This window comes from Echiichthys vipera (genome assembly GCF_963691815.1).
Source record: "Echiichthys vipera genome assembly, chromosome: X".
NCBI classification, from domain to species: domain Eukaryota; kingdom Metazoa; phylum Chordata; class Actinopteri; order Perciformes; family Trachinidae; genus Echiichthys; species Echiichthys vipera.
Window position 1 is genome coordinate 7,374,437 of NC_139825.1, and position 20,206 is coordinate 7,394,642.

Sequence of the window (20,206 nt, forward strand, 5' to 3'; positions counted from 1 at the left end):
TTTTTTGTCTCCAAGGATAGAGCTCAGTTTTCACATGTGTTACGCCCCTGGTCTAGGGGAACCAGAGACAGAACATGATGTTGCTTCTCCCCATTCTTCCCACTCCCAAGAAGGCCAGTGTCACCAGGAATTTATATTTAATGTAGCCATTTATTTATCTTCAGAGGGAGATGAAGCAAAACAACAAACAAAAGAATCTGTCTCCCTACCTTCCCTATGCAAATAAAAATATTAACAAAAGGACAAAACCTTACCTAACTCCTACATGGGGTAAAACAGGAGAAAAACGGGTTAAAGAAAATGCCTCTCCCTCCTACTGGGCTACCAAAAGCAATTTTCCATACTCACAAATTTTCAACAGCATACACGAACACAGACACAAACACAAACACAAAAACAAAAACTTGATCAAACTAGACACTAGTCCCAGTTGGTCGGGGGTGAATGGTTGGAGAGAGGAAGACTGCAGCCAGCCGAAGGTTCAAAAAGGCTCCTCTCCTGCCTCTGGCCAATCCTGGAGCAGTAATCAGGCAGCTCCAGCCAATGAGCAGGTCCAACCTGCTATCAATCATTCTCACACACACACACACACACTCAGAGCAAACTGCTCACAGACTAGGAGGAGGAGGAGGGACAGAGCAGCATCAAACAATACACAAACTAATGACCCAGGGTCATAACACCTCCCCACCTGAAAATCAAACATTTATCCCCTAATAAATATTTGATTCACAGCGCACGTGATAGAGCATCAGCCATGACATTGTCCAACCCCTTTTTATAACGGATCTCAATGTTGAAATCCTGGACTAATAACGACCAGCGCATCAAACGCTGATTGCTGTTCTGCATCTGTTTCAAGAACACTAACGGGTTGTGGTCAGAGCACACGACTGTTGGCACCGAGCTGGATCCTAGGTACACCTCGAAGTGCTGTAGCGCCAAGAGAAGGGCTAAGGCCTCTTTCTCGATTGTGCTATAGTGTAGCTGATGTTTTTTGACACCTAAATGGCCGGACATATTGTGGTCATGAGCCAGACTCAAGACCTGCAGACGGAATGGCTGTGGGACTACAATTTGGCGCACAGACTGGTGCGCAAAACCGGAGCCAGGAGACCAGTGGCGCATTAACACACCATCATCAACCAGGTAGGACACAGACTTTTCACATGCAGTTTTATGTACAAGAGAAAAACAATGGGACAAGGTCGTGTCATTTTCTTGAGCCTTAATTAGCTGTTCCTTGTCTACCGGTAACATGAGGGTTTTGTCATCAGGCTGAAGCTCTGTAAGAGGTGCAATTATTTCACACCTGATAGGTGAGCTTGGTGGGTCAGAGGAACTCATAAAAGAGTCACTCAGATCCACCACCTCTCCAAATATACGTGCCTGAGCACGGGTTATGGCACACACGGGAAACAGGGGAAACGAGTCTGGCCCAGCCGGGTCAGAAACACTTGAATTCACCGACGGGTTTTCAATTACCTCGGGGAATGGGAAAACTTTCCCACCCGCTAAATCATTACCGAGAATAAAATCCACTCCCGCTATCGGTAACTCGGGGCGCACGGCAATCTGGAATTCCCCTGAAACAAATTGCGAGCGCAACTGAACAACATGCAAGGGCGCACGAATAACACTCATTTTTACCCCCCATACCAACACATCTGATCCACAGTAAGACTGCGCTGAGAAGGGAAGGATGCTGCCACGAATGAGCGACTGCATAGCGCCGGTATCCCGCAGGATAGTGATCGGTACGCTCTTTTCGTCACCGACAAGAGAGCACGAACCGTCGGAAATGAATGGCCTAAAAACAGAGTCAATTTGGGCTTTTTTCGATTCCACCACCTTCGTGCTTTTGGCCGAGGATGGCTGGATTTGGATTAGGTTTACCGGAGCTGGTGTTTTGGTTTGTTTGATTTGCGCTTTTCTTTTAAGAGTGGGACAAACGCTGATGAGATGTCCCTGCTCATGACAGTAGAAACATTCACGGGTTTCACGGGCAGTAGTTGCTGCAGAAGTATTTCGACGGGCACCATTAGGGGACCTTACTCTTCGGTCCGTGGAGACCGGTTCCCGCCGGACTGGGGAAGAAAAAACACTTACATGCGTTAAGGTAAATTCTTCTGCCAGTATGGCAGCATCAGCAAGGGTCACAACTTTTTGCTCATTCAGATAGATGACAACTTTATCAGGAAGCCGATTTTTGAACTCTTCCAATAGTAAGAGCTCACGTAGCCCCTCAAATGTTTCAACTTTACTGGCTTGGCACCATTTGTCAAATAGCGCACCTTTTTCCCTAGCAAACTCTCCATATGTTTGGGTGGCAGTTTTCTCACACTTTCTGAATTTTTGCCTATATGCTTCTGGCACTAACTGGTATGCACGGAGTACGGTGGCTTTCATCACATCATAATCTAAACTGTCATCAATTGACAGAGATGTGCACACCTCTTGGGCTTTACCCACTAATTTACATTGTAAAAACAGAGACCACACATTTTTTGGCCACTTCAAAGTTGTGGCGATGCGTTCAAAAGCATTGAAATACGAGTCTACTTCAGACTCTCTAAATGGTGGTACTAATGCAATGTGCCTGCTAACATCAAACCTATCCTGGGGCGTCTGGGAGGGCGACTGTGTGGTTGAGGGACTGGCCGCAGCAGCAGCTCCCCGCTCTATCTCAAGAGCCTTCAACCTGAGATGCATGGCCTCCACCTCCAACTCTCGGTTTCGCACCTCCACCTCCCTTATGCGTAGGGTCAGTTTCAATTCCTCTGCAGACATACCAGTCTGAGTGGGGAGGGCATGGAGTGGGGCAGGAATGCCAGCCAGTAACCCTGGCTCAACTCCCACTGCAGGAGCTGGCTCCTCAAACAAGCCCCTTTCGGTTAGTTTATCAACCAGAAGGTCCAATAACTCCTGCTTTTTAATATTAACTGGCACAAATACATCAAAAAACTCTGCAATCACAATTAAATCAGTTTTTTTACATTTTCTTAATGTCTCAATCGACGGACTCAAAGTCTCTTAAACTCCATTTTTGCCACCACTACAAAAAGAAAAAACTGCCAAACAAACAAGCAGAGATGAGGAAAAAAGGATCAATCAAACTCACCAGATTCACGACGACGATTTACAAGGCAAAGAACGGACGAGCCCCCAAATCATGTTACGCCCCTGGTCTAGGGGAACCAGAGACAGAACATGATGTTGCTTCTCCCCATTCTTCCCACTCCCAAGAAGGCCAGTGTCACCAGGAATTTATATTTAATGTAGCCATTTATTTATCTTCAGAGGGAGATGAAGCAAAACAACAAACAAAAGAATCTGTCTCCCTACCTTCCCTATGCAAATAAAAATATTAACAAAAGGACAAAACCTTACCTAACTCCTACATGGGGTAAAACAGGAGAAAAACGGGTTAAAGAAAATGCCTCTCCCTCCTACTGGGCTACCAAAACCAATTTTCCATACTCACAAATTTTCAACAGCATACACGAACACAGACACAAACACAAACACAAAAACTTGATCAAACTAGACACTAGTCCCAGTTGGTCGGGGGTGAATGGTTGGAGAGAGGAAGACTGCAGCCAGCCGAAGGTTCAAAAAGGCTCCTCTCCTGCCTCTGGCCAATCCTGGAGCAGTAATCAGGCAGCTCCAGCCAATGAGCAGGTCCAACCTGCTATCAATCATTCTCACACACACACACACACTCAGAGCAAACTGCTCACAGACTAGGAGGAGGAGGGACAGAGCAGCATCAAACAATACACAAACTAATGACCCAGGGTCATAACACATGACTAGAGCAAATCAGACCAAATGTATGAATTTGAACAGTGAATAAGCACTGTAACACATAATGTTAGCTTTCTCTTAGTTAATAATCCTGTGGAAATGTCAATGACACAATAACATAAAATTATAACACATTCATATGTTAAAATAATCATTCTGTGTTAGTAGTCTAAATATTTTGATAATGTGTTAGACTAATATCTTATATGATAATATACAGTATGATCACATGCATACAGACTGGGATAAATTTAAAAGATAATCCTTAGTGAATTTCTTAATGTCAGTACTATCATGTTTAATATCACCACAATTCTGTAACTTTTTTCAGAGTCGTTTCAAATAACGCAAATTCCATTACAGATTAATAAAATACACAACAGTTTACACTTTCTTTAATAGTTCTTTCTCTTAAGAACATACTAACAATTTGAGTCTCTGGTCTTACCAGATTGGATTAGGAGTCTGTGAGTTGCTTCCTTTGGTGTGTTGAAGAGTCTCCTCCAGTGGGAAAAAGAGCGGGAAAAGTCATTTTTTCATTAGTTAACTGATACATTTCCCTTTTTGACAGTGTCTTTGTGTTTCATAAATTAGTCTTACAAGGTGTTTTGTTAATAACCTTGATGTCATTTTCTTCACCCTTTAATGGGCTTCAGGTCCACTCAAAGGCCAAAGGGTCATGAGTGTTGAAAGGAGGGGAGATCATAGCTGGGCCAAGGGCCAGAGAGAGAGGGAGAGATGCCTAAAACACATGCCCAGTTTCCTGTTGAGGGGTCTCTGATACACCATACTGGCATTTAGGGGTGTCATCATGAATAGTGTCCCCTTTATTTTAATGACAACATATTGGGAAATATTTCCTACAGCCTGCTCAAGAGGCATGCGCACAGAGGGCTGCCGGTCGTATACCTTCCACCTCCATGCTGAAAAGAACTCTTCTATGGGGTTCATTAATGGTGAGTATGGTGGGAGGTGTTGCACAAGAAATTGTGGGTGGTCTGCAAACCAGTTTTGGACTGGGGTGCACGATGAAAGCTCACGTTGTCACATACTACAAGGTTCCGGTTTCTTTGATGGTCTGCATCATTCATATGCTCTCGTGGTATAAGAATGTTGTGGAGTCTGTCAAGCAATGTGAGAATATGGCTTTGTTGTCTGGTCCAAGCTTGGCATGACGGTGAAGGACACCATACATGTTGGAGATGGCAGCGCACATTGTGATGGTCCCACCACGTGGGCCAGGATCATCTATAATGGCTCTGTGGCCAGTGACGTTTCTTCCCCTTTCTCTGGTCTTTGCTAGGTTGAACCCAGTCTCATCTATAAAGATGAACTCATGTGGAATTGCTTGAGCATCCATTTCCAGTACTCTCTGAAAAACAAAGAACAGAAGTCAGTCAACATGTTATGGACTGTATAAGTGACTGTGGCCAGTCTGCATTCGATGGTCAGGATTTAGTGAATGGTCAATAGCACCTCTATGAATCTTTGAAGCATTTTAATCACTGGCGTCTGTGGCATTTCTGAGTATTCTGAAGGTCTTTCGGGTTGTGAATCATCTCAATAGTTTATCCTGATATCACCTGAGCTGGAAATTGTTATACAAGCGCACATCTTAACTCGTACATTACAGGAGTTTGCAACCCAGCACTTTTCTTATATCATCAGGCAACAATTACTGACTGGATCAGTCTTTATGTAGATCTATTCTTATTTTCCTGAATAACTGTCATTAAAACACGACACTAAGCTGCCCCCATCCTCCCCCTTTAGTCCTTAAAGGTATGTATGCTCTGTATCTGTCATGTGAATCAGCCACAGGGTAGGATTGAGGTATTTACATATATTTAAATCAAATTGAAATGTATTGAGATGAGCAGCTCTGCTGCCTGTGAGCCAAATCACAGTGATTGCTGTGTGCATTCATGAGGAGATTGTTTCCTTTCCTGCACCCTCGTAGGAGATCTGCACAGTAAGACACCTGCAGCTGACTTATCTAACAGACTTTCATTAAACTTCCTCACACTACCTTTTGACAGTCCTGTCTCAGAAACTGAAACAGATATACACTAGGTGGGGTGCTGTGAGGGACGGTTTGTCTATTTCAGTGTTCAGCCTGAGTGAAATTAGAAAAGAAAGAAAAGATGAGGGTGTGTAGGAAAATGAAAGAAACGTGAACTCTCAAGATGAGTCTGTCTGAGCTGGTAGAAAATGAGTGCCCTTTGCCCCATGAAACATCGTTAAATGAGTACAACATCAGTTGGGGAACACATCTATTGACTGATTGATTCCAAACTAACACAGACAGCAGAACCACTGCAGTATCTAAAAGTTGAACAAAATGTGTGTGAGCAGTTTGCTCATGAAATGGATGCATCTCATTTGGTTTCTATATACTGACATACAGCTTCATGATATCTTTTTACACCCCTAATAAAGACAAATATAAAAATGAGACAAAAAAGAAGTAACACATGTTACACCTTCATTTGCATTTTCTTTCGCTGACCTTAAAATTATAATATTTGAGTGGAAACCAAGCAGCAACCTCCGGGTCTGAGAAATTAAGTTAATGTGGAAGTGCCAAAAATTGCAGTTCACTGAGTGACCACTTGAGACCTGCTCTAAAACAGAGCAAATCCCTATAGAGCCCTATGTTAAAGCTAATTTAACTTTTCACACAACTGTACTGGGGCTGTTTCAATTTTGTATATTAAAGCATGAAGTTCAGCATTATTAAGGGCTTCGCCATTTTGACTGGCAGGTGGGTGTCGTCACAGTTGGCTAGCATAGGGCTGGTAAGTCCCGCCACTGTAATACGGCTTCCTGTGGACCCCATGGGACCTCAGCTCCTGAAAAATGAAATTTGGTGTCCATTGAAATGGAACAATTATATTCTGGTCCCAGTCATTATCTGTCCTACACATATCTGTGGAATTAAGTGATAATTTTTCATGTTAAGAGTTTGACAGTTTTTTGTAAGATTGTTCAGTGAAAGGCTCCGAAAAAAGCCTAATGAGAATGACCACATTTTTATGTCACCTATGTGAATTCATGACATCACGTTTTCCCTCCACTTCTCAACTCTGAGTGCTGTTTCCTAGTCTTACAGTCAGAAGGGAATTGAAAGAAAGAACGCCCGTTCTTGCTGGAATGTGGACATTCTGGCACAAAACACCCTGGCATCTTGATCTCAATCTTGGCAGAAGACCAAGCCCCCACCACAGCAACTTCCTGGTTGATCCAATAGGGAAGTGCCAAAAACTGCAGTTCTCCGAGTGTCCAGTAGGAGTAGCTGGCACAACAGAGCAGTTTCTCATTGACCCCCATGGTAAAAAGGCCAAATTTCACAGCATAATTAACCCTATTTAGGACATGTTTACAAGAAAACATCCTGTCTGTATGTTTAAGTCATACCTCCATGACAACACTTAGGAGGGTGAATATTTTTGTAACAGGCTAGCTTTTATTTTATTGAAGGTTAAAGTTTACGAATAATTAGGGGCGCAGCCTCTTGAGTGACATTTAGCCTCTGGCCATCACTTCTTCTCAGAGGCTAGTTGTCAGGATTAGAATCAAAAGCATGCTAACTCCGTCATCTCGACTTGGACTGTGGTCATTCGCGTGGTAGTGCTTCTTTAAGTGACAAGAAAGTTTGCTCTTCGATCGACTGTACAAACAGATGGTTTAGGAACACACCATGTTAATGCTAGCTTTGTTATGCAAATTAATTAGCCGCACTAGCACCATGTCTTGCAGTACAGCCTGCTTTCTATGGCACATACACTAGATGTCAAACTGGAGCAGTGTGATGATTAAGGTCATGAGGGTCAGTGTTTAATAGTCTATGAGCATGTTACTGTGTTGAATATCATTTTAAATCACAGATCATAAATGCTGGCTGCCTGCACTTCACTTCCAGAGCCGGTTTAATCTACGCCAGAGACACGGGGGTATCTGCACTCAACTCGCCGAGCCGTTGTAGTCTCCACTAGGGACACAGGACTCCCACTCCTGTTTATCTAGTGTAGGTGCAACCAGCACCCCAAAGATGATTGTTCATTTCTGGATTAACGTGAACTTTCAGTTTGATTATGAGAAGGCCTCGGCCTGCTCAGGCAAAAGGAACGAAAAGGCCCAAAGCCTGGGAGCCTTTGTCTCTGAGGGCATGGTCATAAACAAAGGCCTGCCATGCACTCTCCCCCACAGGTCACACCCAGGTGTGAATCCTCCAAGGGACCCCCCAAACTGACCTGACCTCTGATGATGACATCATCAGTGTCTATAAAAGTGTAGGACACCCCTTCCTCCCTCTCTCTTTCAGTACTAAATGTATTGAGATGAGTAAATCCTTTCTAATACAACTGTCAAGACTTGGCTCTGTCAGTATCCTCCTCTCTTCCTTTTGTGTGAGTTTGTCTCCCTCTGTCTGTGTTTCCCTGCATGTTTGTGTCCCTCTTGTTTCCTGTCTTCTAGGTCGGGTAGGCGCTCCCCCAAGCTGCAGCCTGTTAAGCTGATCACCTGGTCTGCTACTTATACCCTGAGCGGACAGGCATGCAGCGCTGGACCATTGTATTGCTTCATTGGTAAACTATTCCCCCTGACATGGCATTCCTTTTCTCGTTGTGGTTATCACGCTCCCCGTCGTTAAGTATACTCTAATCGCGTTTGTTTTTCTGTTTCTCCGTAGTTTCCCGTGTTCCTGTTTCCTGTCCGTGTCCCTGATTTTCTATTGTCTCCTCGTTCCTGTTTTTTCCTCGACCGTCTCGTCCTTTGTATTACCTATTTACCCTGTAGTATTTTGCGTTGTTTGTAGTTTATTAAATATTTGTTTGTACTTTTACTCCGTGTCCGCGTCTGCATTGGGTCCACCCGTTTTTGTGTTTTAACTCTGTACCGTTCATGACAGAACGGTCGGCAATAATATGGACCCCGCGGACATGGAAATCAATCCCCCGGGTTTTTCCGTTCGTCATACGGTTACTTCTCATGGAGTACTGCTCGGTAAACATTGACAGACGCTGCAAATCCTGGAGAACCTCAGTCAGTTGACCGCCAGCGTAGCTCGTTTGGAGACAAGACAGGTAGGACCTCTCCTTGCTGCTCCTGTGAATGCTTAGTCACCCGCTACTCATTGAGTACTCTCCTCCCTCGTGAGCCCTATGTTCCGGCACCGAAGCGCTATTGTGGTACACTCGGTGAAGGCAAGATTTTTTGGTTTCAATGCTCTCTGGTTTCCGGTAAGCAGCCTCTCACATACGCTAACGATAGTACCAAGATAGCCTATGTGTTGGGTTTGTTGTTGCTACTTTCCAACAGTTCTCCATTGAGATTATGTTGGTTTTCGATCATCCTGTCTCTAATTGCGATTCTAGCAATCGGTTGTTGGATCTTCGACAGGGGTCCGCTTGCTCTGCAGATTACTCCGTTGAGTTTCGCACACTAGCGGCAGAATTAGGATGGGATGATCGGGCTCTTCAGAGTATTTTCTTTAAGGGGCTTAATGAGGAGGTTAAGGACAGTTTAGTGGGTAGGTCTGAGACTGCTAACCTCCAGGAGCTCATTAGCCTAGCTATAAGGATAGACAACCGTCTACGTGAGAGACGTCGTGAGAGATGTCGCGAGAGACGTTGTGAGAGACCTCATGAGAGACGGTCAGCTGTCCCTGTAACTCCAGGTCCCATTACCAGTTTCTCCGAGCATACTCCCTATGTACCCATGAGCAACCGGGCTCCCCTGTCCTCCGCTCTAGACCAGGAGGAACCCATGCAGCTAGGTCGGAGCCACTTGACTCCTGCTGAACCTGAGCTGCACTTTAGAGACCGTTTATGTATTTACTGTGGAGCTCCCAATCATCAGATAGCTAACTGTCGCAAAAGGTTAAACTGTCAGACTCACCAGTCACATGTGGGGTCCTGGTGAGTCGTTCGGTTGACCCTAATAGTCCCCATCAACGTATTAACTTGGACGTAATTTTGTGTTGTGAGGGTGGGAAATTTTCCCTTCAGGCCCTAATTGACTTTAGGGCTGACACGAATATTATTGACTTTGAGTTTGTTAGAGCTAATGCTATTCCAGTGAACCAGCTAGAGACTCCCTTAAATGTTAATAGTCTCAGTGGGAGCGAACTCGCTCAGATCTCCGCGGAGACCTTGCCTTTTACCATGTCTCTTGCTGGTAACCACTCGGAGTCTATTGCCTTCCACCTTATGCCTTCCACTAATGCTCCAATAGTTATTGGTCTCCCCTGGCTTATCACTCACAACCCAGTTATTGACTGGTTAACGGGTAGGGTTTTGAGTTGGAGTAGCAATTGTCATTCTTCTTGTCTTCGCTCAGCTCCTCCTAGATGTCCTAGTGCCCCCAGTTCCTCTCTACCTGATCCTCCTGACTTGTCTTCCGTGCCTCCCGCGTATCACGATATCGCCAAGGTGTTTATCAAGGCTAAGGCGTTATCCTTACCCCCTCACCACCCTTACGATTGTTCCATTGATTTGTTGCCCGGGTCAACGTTCCCCATTAGTCGTCTCTATAACCTGTCAGGTCCCGAACGAGAGTCTATGGAGACATACATTAATGCCTCGCTCAAGTCAGGGATCATTCGCCCTTCTTCTTCTCCACTGGGAGCTGGTTTTTTCTTTGTGGCCAAGAAGGATAAATCGCTACGCCCCTGCATAGATTACCGTGGTCTCAATCACATCACGATCAAGAACAAGTACCCCCTCCCGTTGATTAATTCTGCGTTCGAGCGGTTGCATGGCGCAACCGTTTTCTCCAAGCTCGACCTCAGCAACGCATATCATCTTGTGAGGGTGAGGGAGGGGGACGAGTGGAAGACAGCCTTCAACACACCACTCGGACATTTTGAGTATCAGGTCATGCGGTTCGGGTTAACTTATGCCCTAACTGTCTTTCAGGCCCTAATTATTGACGTACTCCGTGATATGCTTAATCTTTCCGTTTTTGTTTACCTTGACGACATCCTGATCTTCTCCAAGGACTTGAACGAACATGTGGTGCACGTTCGTCAGGTTATTCAGCGTCTCCAGGAGAATCGTCTCTTTGTTAAGGCCGGGAAATGCAAGTTTCATGTTTCCTCCGTAGCATTTTTGGGTTACATCGTGGAGAGTGGACAGGTTAGGGCTGATCCTGCTAAAGTCACTGCTGTGACCGAATGGCCGACACCCACCTCCAGGAAGCAACTTCAGTGATTTTTGTCTTTCGTTGATTTCTATCGGCGATTCATCCGTAACTACAGCCAGGTAGTTTCACCGATGACCAGGTTGACATCCACCTCTACTCCTTTCGACTGGTCTCCTGCTGATTCCACTGGGATGTAGTCAGAGTGACCAGGGACCCATCCATTGCAAATGCAGAATCTCAGATCAGGTCTAGCTCGTTTAAGGTTGTTGTTTTTTGGTGTAAAGCTGCAAACTGTATACTGCTAGCAGTATAGCTGCTTCTGCTATAGTGAGTTACTACAAACTCTTGGCACAAGTGGTATTACAAGACAGGACGTGCTGGGGCTAGCTGTTTAGCATTCTCATTTCAGTAGATTTCTGCCACACAATATATAGAGGTCTTTTACAAAACATCAGAACTGTTTCTTCTTCACAATTTGTTGACATTATTAGCTCATTAATACTTAACCAAAACCTTTAATGGCATGATATTCCACCCCCAAAACTGATCTTAAATTACAGGAACCACAGCATATCTGCTGTGTAAAATTTTTTATGAAAAAACATGATTTTATTGATCAATAGTGTTTAATTACTTACATAACCTTTTAGCTTAGGTTTTACATATTTAAGGGATGTGAAGCATTTAAAGATACTCAAACGACATCACAAGACGCACAGATATCAACGAATGCACTGGCAGACCATTTCTCTTGTGAGTTACCCATAGTACACATTTACCTCATTTTTTAAAATGTCGGTTATGTTCAGCGTGAACATCCAACAATAAGATATACGAAGATATATATGATAGAAACTACGGAAAAGCATAATTGGTCCCCTCAGGGGCAGAGTGGCCATCGGGACAACCGGGAGATTTTCCCGGTCGGCCGGTGGCCAATAAGCTCAAGTAAACCGGCCAGCAGACTGCCCGGCGCAGCAGTGTGATGTTCATGACCGGCCCATTGAGTTAAAACTCTTCAGTGTAGGACTACTCAGGTCCGCCAAACACCGGGACTCGGACCTACTAAACCTGCATCGGTACTGTAAGACACCAGGGCGACTGTAATATCAACGGCAAAGTAAGGTTGGCCTTTTCATACGACTCCTGGTTGAAACATTGGTGATAATTAAATTCTGATCGGAGTTCTGTTGATCAGCTAATTAGAGCCAGTTTAAGTCCGCCAGTAATATTATAAACCAGCCCTGTAGGTCTGAATCACTCTGGTCTTAAACTTTTCTATATCCACATTTAACCCTTTTCACTCCTCTATTCAGTGTTGCACTATCCTGTATTCTCCTTGCTAGGTAGTCAAATAAATGTTTATAACTTTACGTTGTTGTGAGAGTCTTCCGTTCTGTACAGAAGGTATTGGTCCCTGATAAGGCTGTGGTACGAATTAACGCGTTCAAGACGAGACCGATAAAATTTAAACAATCAATTACTTTAAATGCTAACAGGTATTAAACCTTCACCAAAGTTGAATAAACATCCTGTCTGATCTTGGTGTGGTGCCCTACTTCGAGGTAAATGAAATCCTAAATTTTAACGAGTCGAGTTATTCATATTTAATTCGGCTAATAATATATGCTAGCCATAATAAATGTAGGCTTACTCTCCTAAATTATCTGGTGCCCCGTGTGAGTCCTATCAAACCATCCTGTCTGCAAGAACGGAACGATAATTGTCAGAATATCAGCGGGTATTTACCCCCTTCCCATTTCACATTACCCTTTATGTTTATTTGTTGAATGTGCATATGAGTGTGTTAACTGATTCTTGGGAATTTGGATAAAACAGGTTTTCATTTTGAAAATAAAAAGTCATTTAAATTACAAAATCTGAAGGTATATCATCATAGATCAAGGTCTTGGCTGTTCAGCAATGTAGCGGTGCAACCTCCTCATGTTGTATTTTTTTCATAAAATAGGCGTTTTTCCAGTTATTACTTCGTTTTTGTCAACACAACACGTTTTTGTTTTTTTATTTGACAAACATATTTTTGTATTAAAAGAGACTATTACTTTAATTACTCAACAGCACTGAAGAAACATATTGTATCATATTAATTTAAAACAAATAAAACACCCTCTGACGGTGGTGACTTTAGAACTGACGGTGGTGACACTAATCTGACGGTGGTGACAGTGGCCTCATTACAACATACAATTCCAAAATGTACACAACTCAAGTCAATGGCCTAGTGCTTATCAACTTTATTTAACTATTTGATCAAAAAAATAACATGAACATTTTTAAAGGAATATAAGGTAAAATTAAGCAATATCAATAAAAGTATCCATATCATCAAATATCAAATCAACATTGTAAAAAATAAAGTAATTACCAGTAGGAATAATGTACAATGCATCACTGACTTCATCTTAAACTGTCATCTAGTGCCCCCTACTCATAAAATAATACATTATATTATTCTGTAAACTGGACTGTAAACTGTATATTGGATGTGAATAACAGATAACAAATAACAATTGTGAACACTGACAAACATTCAATAAGAAAACATGCTCAATAAGCAATAGGCTATCATTTATAAAAGTACCCCTAATAATCATCATAAGTTAAATAGAAGTCATCACTCGTAGCAGTAAGATAGAATTCATCACTGACCTCATATTTACATTGCATGTAGTGCTCCCCACTCATAAAATTATATAGATCATATTCTTTTGTTAAGTAAACTATAAACTGTATATTTAACGTGAAGAGCAGATAAAGGAATAACTACGACTTACAGTCTTTTTTCCATAATCTGAAATGTTTAGAAGTACAGAAAGCATTCTGTGTATATACCACAAAACACATCTGGCACAACAATAATGATAATTTGTGAACTCCTGTGAGTATTCCCTGGCTGTTTTACATCGCTCCAGCACTCATTTAGCTTTATCAGGAAGTAAATGGTGTATATGTTTCTCCTCTACGAAGCCCATGACTTTGGCAGACAGGTTATATATCTCCCTTGTCCTGCTTGCACGACCTGGTGTTGACGGTTCATCAGCAGATAGATCTGTCACAGTCCCGTCAGGACCACTCCTGGTCAGTGGTTCTTGCCCTATTGACTCTTGCTCACCTTCCTCCCCTTCCATTTCCTCCTGCTCACTTTGCTCCCGTTCCATTGCCTCGATCAACATTGCCAAAGGACCTTTCCTGTTTTGCATTGGCATAGGACCATCATCCTCAACTTGTACCCTGGGTGTGTTGGCACTCAACTGGAATATTGTTGGGCTGAAACACTTGCACATCTGTGGCTCACTGCAGAAACAGGAAAGTGATCTGCAATGGATCTCTGAGTGGATTCGGTGTGTCGGTGTGACCTGATGGAGTTTCCTTGTTGCAGGTACAGGTTTTAGTGGTTGAGAAAGGAGTGCATCATATGGCTGCATGTCAGCTTCAGTAATGATATAGAGCTTAGTGCTGCAGAGGCTTCTGCCAACCATCTCATGGAAGATCTTCCCATTCACAATGTCATTCCCTCGAAGTATAAGGCTGTCTGCAATCCTTTTCACAGTTCCTCCAATGCCCTCTGGGGCTCCCTTCCCATGTGAGGTGGGGAAGAAGTTCCAAGTTGTTCTCTTGAAACCTAGAGTTGGAGGGACACTGCAGAGGAAAGAAAAATTCTTCTTGTTTTTGTATTGCTTGCTGGGGCCATCTGACCAAAAGTGAATAGTATCAACTTTTGGAAACTTTAAATGAATATCTGTAAGGACTGGTTCCATGTGAGTCCAAATGGCAGACGCATCTTGTCGCTTGGATTCTGATACTGTGCAAAAGCCGGTCTTCTCTTCTTTTGTATAGTACATGCCAGTGTGCAGGTTGAGCTGTGGGAGGATCTGACCAAAATGGCATGACTGTACCTCAGAACTATATTTGCATTTCCACGCCTCAGAAAAGTCCACATGCACAATTACTGTGCTATCATTGCACTTCTCGATCGTGCTCCTGTATTCTCTGGTCTGGTTCTGAACTGAGCACACATGTGTTGTTGTTTCGGTCGTCAGTTTGTCCTCATATTGTTGGAGAAGCTCTCCCAGCGTGCCACTGTGCATCATAAGTCTTGTGTTGAAGTGGGGCCCATCTGCTGTTTGATCCTGAACTCGTTCCCATTGCTGCCATTCAACATTGGTCTGGTCTTGCTGGGGTGTGGGAAGTGTATGTTAGTGGAGACACCGGATGCAGGAGCGCAGAAGACATGCCTCGCTTGTCTGTGAACAGCAGACAAGTTCAAAACTATCCTCCAGCTTGCTAGACTTGATTACACCATTTTCTCTTAGGACTTCAAGCATCATCTTAGCATTCTCATGGTACTGACATTGACATGTCTTACGATCCTACGGTCTCGGTGCTGTGACATAGAATGGACGTAAGGCACAGAAGGATGAATAACTAAGCTTCACTCTTGGTTCCTTCTTGGTGAACTCCTTGTGGAGGTTCAATACTGTATCAGTCAGAATCATTCTCTGATGCTTTATTTTCTTGCGTGTGATTGTGTCCTGTTTGTCAGTTGTCATTCGTGCTGCATTATGAAAGAAATCATGAACCTGCTGAGTAATTGCTTGAATGTATGTAGGTTTTTTGTCAGTAGGCCTCCTCTTCCGCAGTGTGTTATATGTTACGCCAAATTGCCTTGTCTGGTGAATTAGCCGATATTTTTTCAGAACCTTGCCTGACAGAGTCAAGTTCTTGTTCTTGTGGGCAGACTTGTTTTGTTTTAATTCATGAATGAGTGCGTTGTGGAACAGCAGAGTTTTCTTGATGGAGGGGTTTCTGAGTTGGCTTCCCAGCAGCAGCTGCTCTGTTTTTCTTTTTGGTGATTCTTGTGTTTTTTTATTCCAAGCTTTTTCTCGTACCCAACGCTTTTTCATTCTGTTCCTATCCTTTGTTAACTTTTCAAGTTTATTTCTCATCGCTTTCATCTCTCTAGAGTATCTTGCTCTTGTTTTCTTTCTTTCCCTTTCTCCTGCTATAGCCTGCCTACTCCGAGCTGGCTCATGTATGGCCTGATCCACTGGACTGTCTGGGGGAGTTTCTGGGTGATCTGAGCCCTGTTTCTTACATTCTCTTGATACTTGTTGTCTACGTTTCCAAGCCTTTCTCTGACTTCTCTTTTCCCTTTCATTCAAGTCATTGATATGTTTTATCTTCCCTTCCTCCACCCACTTCTTCCATCTTTGCCTTTCCATTCTGAGGTATTCCTCCTTTAACTCTGGATCACTGTGTGTTTTCTCTCTACGCTTCTTTTGATATTCCCTGTTTCTTCTCCTTCTCTCCTCCACAGATAACTTGAAGTATGCAGTTGAGCTGAAGATTTCAAAAGGGGGTCCTCAGGAATGTAGTTAACCCTGTAGTTGCCTGATTTTATTGCTTTTTATAAATATCTGACGGTAGTGATGAATATGTTGGACACATTTTGAGCATCCCAAAAATTATAGTAAATATTGTTAAAAACTCACTGTTTGTAGTTTTTAATACATATTACAATGTACTCTTTCATGTGGTAAAGATATTTTTCAATAAAATTATTAAATTTTGTTTTTTTAATCAAGTTGAAATGATTATCTCCTATCCGAGGACACCTTCTTTTGTAGGCAATGGGCCAGCATATAATCATCAAATAATAAAAATTAAAAATAAACCCATAAAATAACCTTACATATGTGCAAAGGACCCTCTGATTATAACATTGATTCTTTTTATTCATGAAAATTGTATTAATTTCCAACAGAATTAGCATTTTTTTTAGTGGGACATGTTTTTGCCAAAGTTTCAAGAATCAGTTTTTATTCGTTTTTAACTGTATTATTAATTTAAAGGTTTGACTTTAAAATGCCCTTGTAAAAACCTCTTAGGTTTAGAACCACTGTCTCCCTTATATTATAAACTTTAGTTTTCTTAAAAGTGAACAAGAATAAAAACACTTCAACACCCAGACACACATTAAGAAAGTGTTGTGTTAACCAAAAGAACATATTCAAATAGCAATTGCAAATATACATTTGATATTGACTCTTATCATAATACTGATTGAATTAGGGAATATTTGACATTCACCGTCACACCTTTGCTTAGGTTTTACGAAACGGCATTGCCTTGTGAAGCTGATGTCAGGTGTTTGAAATTGAATTTAAATTGAATTTAAATTTTAAGTTTAGGCATCAAAACTTTCCCTCCTTCACAAAAAATGTGGTATTCAACACCTGTACACAGGGTGTTCAAAACTAGCTTACATCACAGAATAAAGTATAATCATCTCACCTTTCATTCTCTTTTACCACAACCTTACCCAGCCTATTAGGACCCTCAAATCTAAAATTATTTACACTCCTTGATAGAATTTTTATTTTTTATTTTTTTGCTTTGTTTCTGTGACTCTTAAATAAAACTTCAACAAAATGAGTGCAAACTAAGAAATTAACAAAAGCCCTGGCAGTTTAATGCCAATTAGCATAACAGACCCCCAGGAACACCTGGAGACAGCCTTGGTAACACAGGAGGTGATACCTGGTTATGTAGGCAAGATACGTAACACAACACCTCCTGGCCTGGTAGGGAGTTCTGTCTGAACTTTCATGTAAAGCCATAACAACACCACTGGAAGGTAAGGCCCGCGAACAGACGTTGGCATCCTTGGCTGTAGCGTTGTTTTACAAGCTTAAACAGGCTAACCACCTGTTAGAACAGGACAAGTGTTGACACGAGTTCCAGGTACTGGAGACCCAAGCCCTCAAAACAGAACTTGAAGAAACGAAGGAGTCTTTACTGGAAACAGAAAAAGAAGTTTCCAAGCTAAAAGACCAACCACGGGATGAATCCACAGCGGAAAGAAGCGAACTTCAGCTCAAACTGGTAGATGAGAATGAAGTGCTCGCTAGGCGCCTTCAGTGGCGTGAGCAACAGTGCCAGGAGTCAGTGGACGAGCTAAAGGGTACGGCCGATGTTGTAAACCTTGACACTCGTCACGAAAAGATTAAAAAGCAGCTGGAGTCAGCTAAAGTCAAGCTGAAAACTTTTGAATTAGCTAGAGAAGCTTTACTTAAACGTGAGGAAACTAGAGTCGCTGACATGGAGGAGCTTCAATATGCTGTCGAGATGGCTCGACAGCGACAGAAAAGAGCAGAGGCTGAACTTGAAAACCTCAAGCAAAAGAGACCCTACCGGGAGAATATCTTGTATCGACAAGACTCCTTAGCTACCACCCGTCGTGAGGAGGAGGTAGAAGCCAAACCCCCTGAGAACATTCCCAAAACTCCTTGGCGACACTCTCTGCCACCCACAGCCTCTGTTTCATATTCTCAAAATGGTTCAAAACCCCTCCAACAAGGTAGGTGCTCTCCCTCGCCTCAACCTGCTCCACCATCCAACACGTATCAGTGTTGCGGTTTCATTGAGCCGATGATTCGTGACGCAAATGGCGATGGACCTAGAACAGGTGCCTCATACAACTCGTATGACGCGATTGTCCCACATCCCTTCCCGTTCTCAGCTCTAGCCCCTCCTTCACGGACTGGCATAGGGTTGTCTGATCATATGACGGGGGGTTCTCCCCCTCAGCCTTCCCCACCTTCAACTGGTTATCCCATGCGTGGACCCTCTGACCGAGACCTGGATAAGTTGGCCCGCAATGTAAGCCGTTTAAGCCTAAACCAGGTGGCGTACATGACATCGATTCTTATCTTGAAGATATATAGTTTTATCTGCGAAAATTCCCCAATGCTTCGGTAGATGACAAAATCTATCTGATTAGGGTGACTTCCGACTAACGTGTCAGCAAGTTCATACAAAGACAACCTCAAAGGTGATTATGGTAACCTTCGTAAAGCTTTGAAGGATGAGTTCAAACGCTATACACCCACGCCGGGCTTGACCAATACCTTGACAGTCAAACAAGATAGGCAACAAACCCCTTAGGAGTACTATGAGCGTCTCCATAAGGCGTACTTTGGGTCTAGAAATGACATTGGATGGAAGAAGAATTCCACTTTAAGCAACTTTTCGTTAGGAATCTTCACCCAACAACCAGTCATCACCTTGGGATCATGGCATGTCCGGAAACCCTCAACAGTCAACTGCTACGTGATCTAGCTATGGAGGGTTTTGCCAAACAAAGACAATCAATGGTGAAAACCATGGAACCTACTGGTGTCTTGAACATCAACACTCTGTCCGCAGACCTAGAGCTGGAAGGAGCTGCAGGGGCCAAGCCAAGGCCTGTCCCAAACTCCTCACAGTCTAACCAGTCGGAAAACAGACAAAAAGGTCCCCTCTCAACGATCTGACTCCGGACGTTAGCGCACACAAGCACCGTGGTCAGGTAGGTCAAAACATGACTCCGCCAAGTCTGGCTCCAGTAGCCCAGGTTGCTACAACTACATCACCAGAAAAGAAGGGTGAGGACCCAGTCCAACCCGCAGTCCTAGTGGTCCAGGTAAAACCAAACGACACCTCAAACAGAGGTTATTCTGTCATTCAGGGTGACCCACCTTTTCGACAGTTCTTAGGTGACCTGAAAAGAAAGGGGGTTGCAAAAAAGCTTTACCTGTCAACCACACTTGAAGATGAGCTTGAACACGAAGCACTTCTGGACACAGGGGCAGATGTCACCCTAATGTCCTCTACGCTGTTCAACAAACTACAGGGAAAGGTGCATCAATCCAACAGGAACTTGGCCCTACAACCCTGCTCGCTGGAGATTCAACCGTACTCATCCACAGGTGAAACTGTATCCGCAAAAGTGGCAATCCACTTCACAATCGGGCCTATGAGCCTCATCCATCCAGTGTACGTGTCTCGTCTAGGGTTAATCCCTCTTCAGGTCAGGACCTCCTTAACCGCTTCGAGCCACTGCTTGATTACAAGTTTTTTTAACTCTGGGCACAGGTGAGGAGGCCTCTTTCCTTGACCCCTTCTCAGGGCGCTGTAAACGGATCGCAATGGCAATTTGACGCTGAACCTTTTCCCTGCCCTCCCAACCCACTGGTCTGTGCGGTCACTCGGGCCAAGGCAGCGACTCCTACGCCCACTACGGCGCCGGCGGCTGTTTCTGCTGCGCCCGTTCAGTGAACTCGATATTCTGACAGAGTAGCATCCGGCTAATATCAAGGGATTTTAGCCGGATCCCTAGTCGGTTCAAGGGACCCGGCTATTAGCCTGATGCTACTTACTGTGACTGACGTTTCCGCCCACAGCGTCTCCGCCG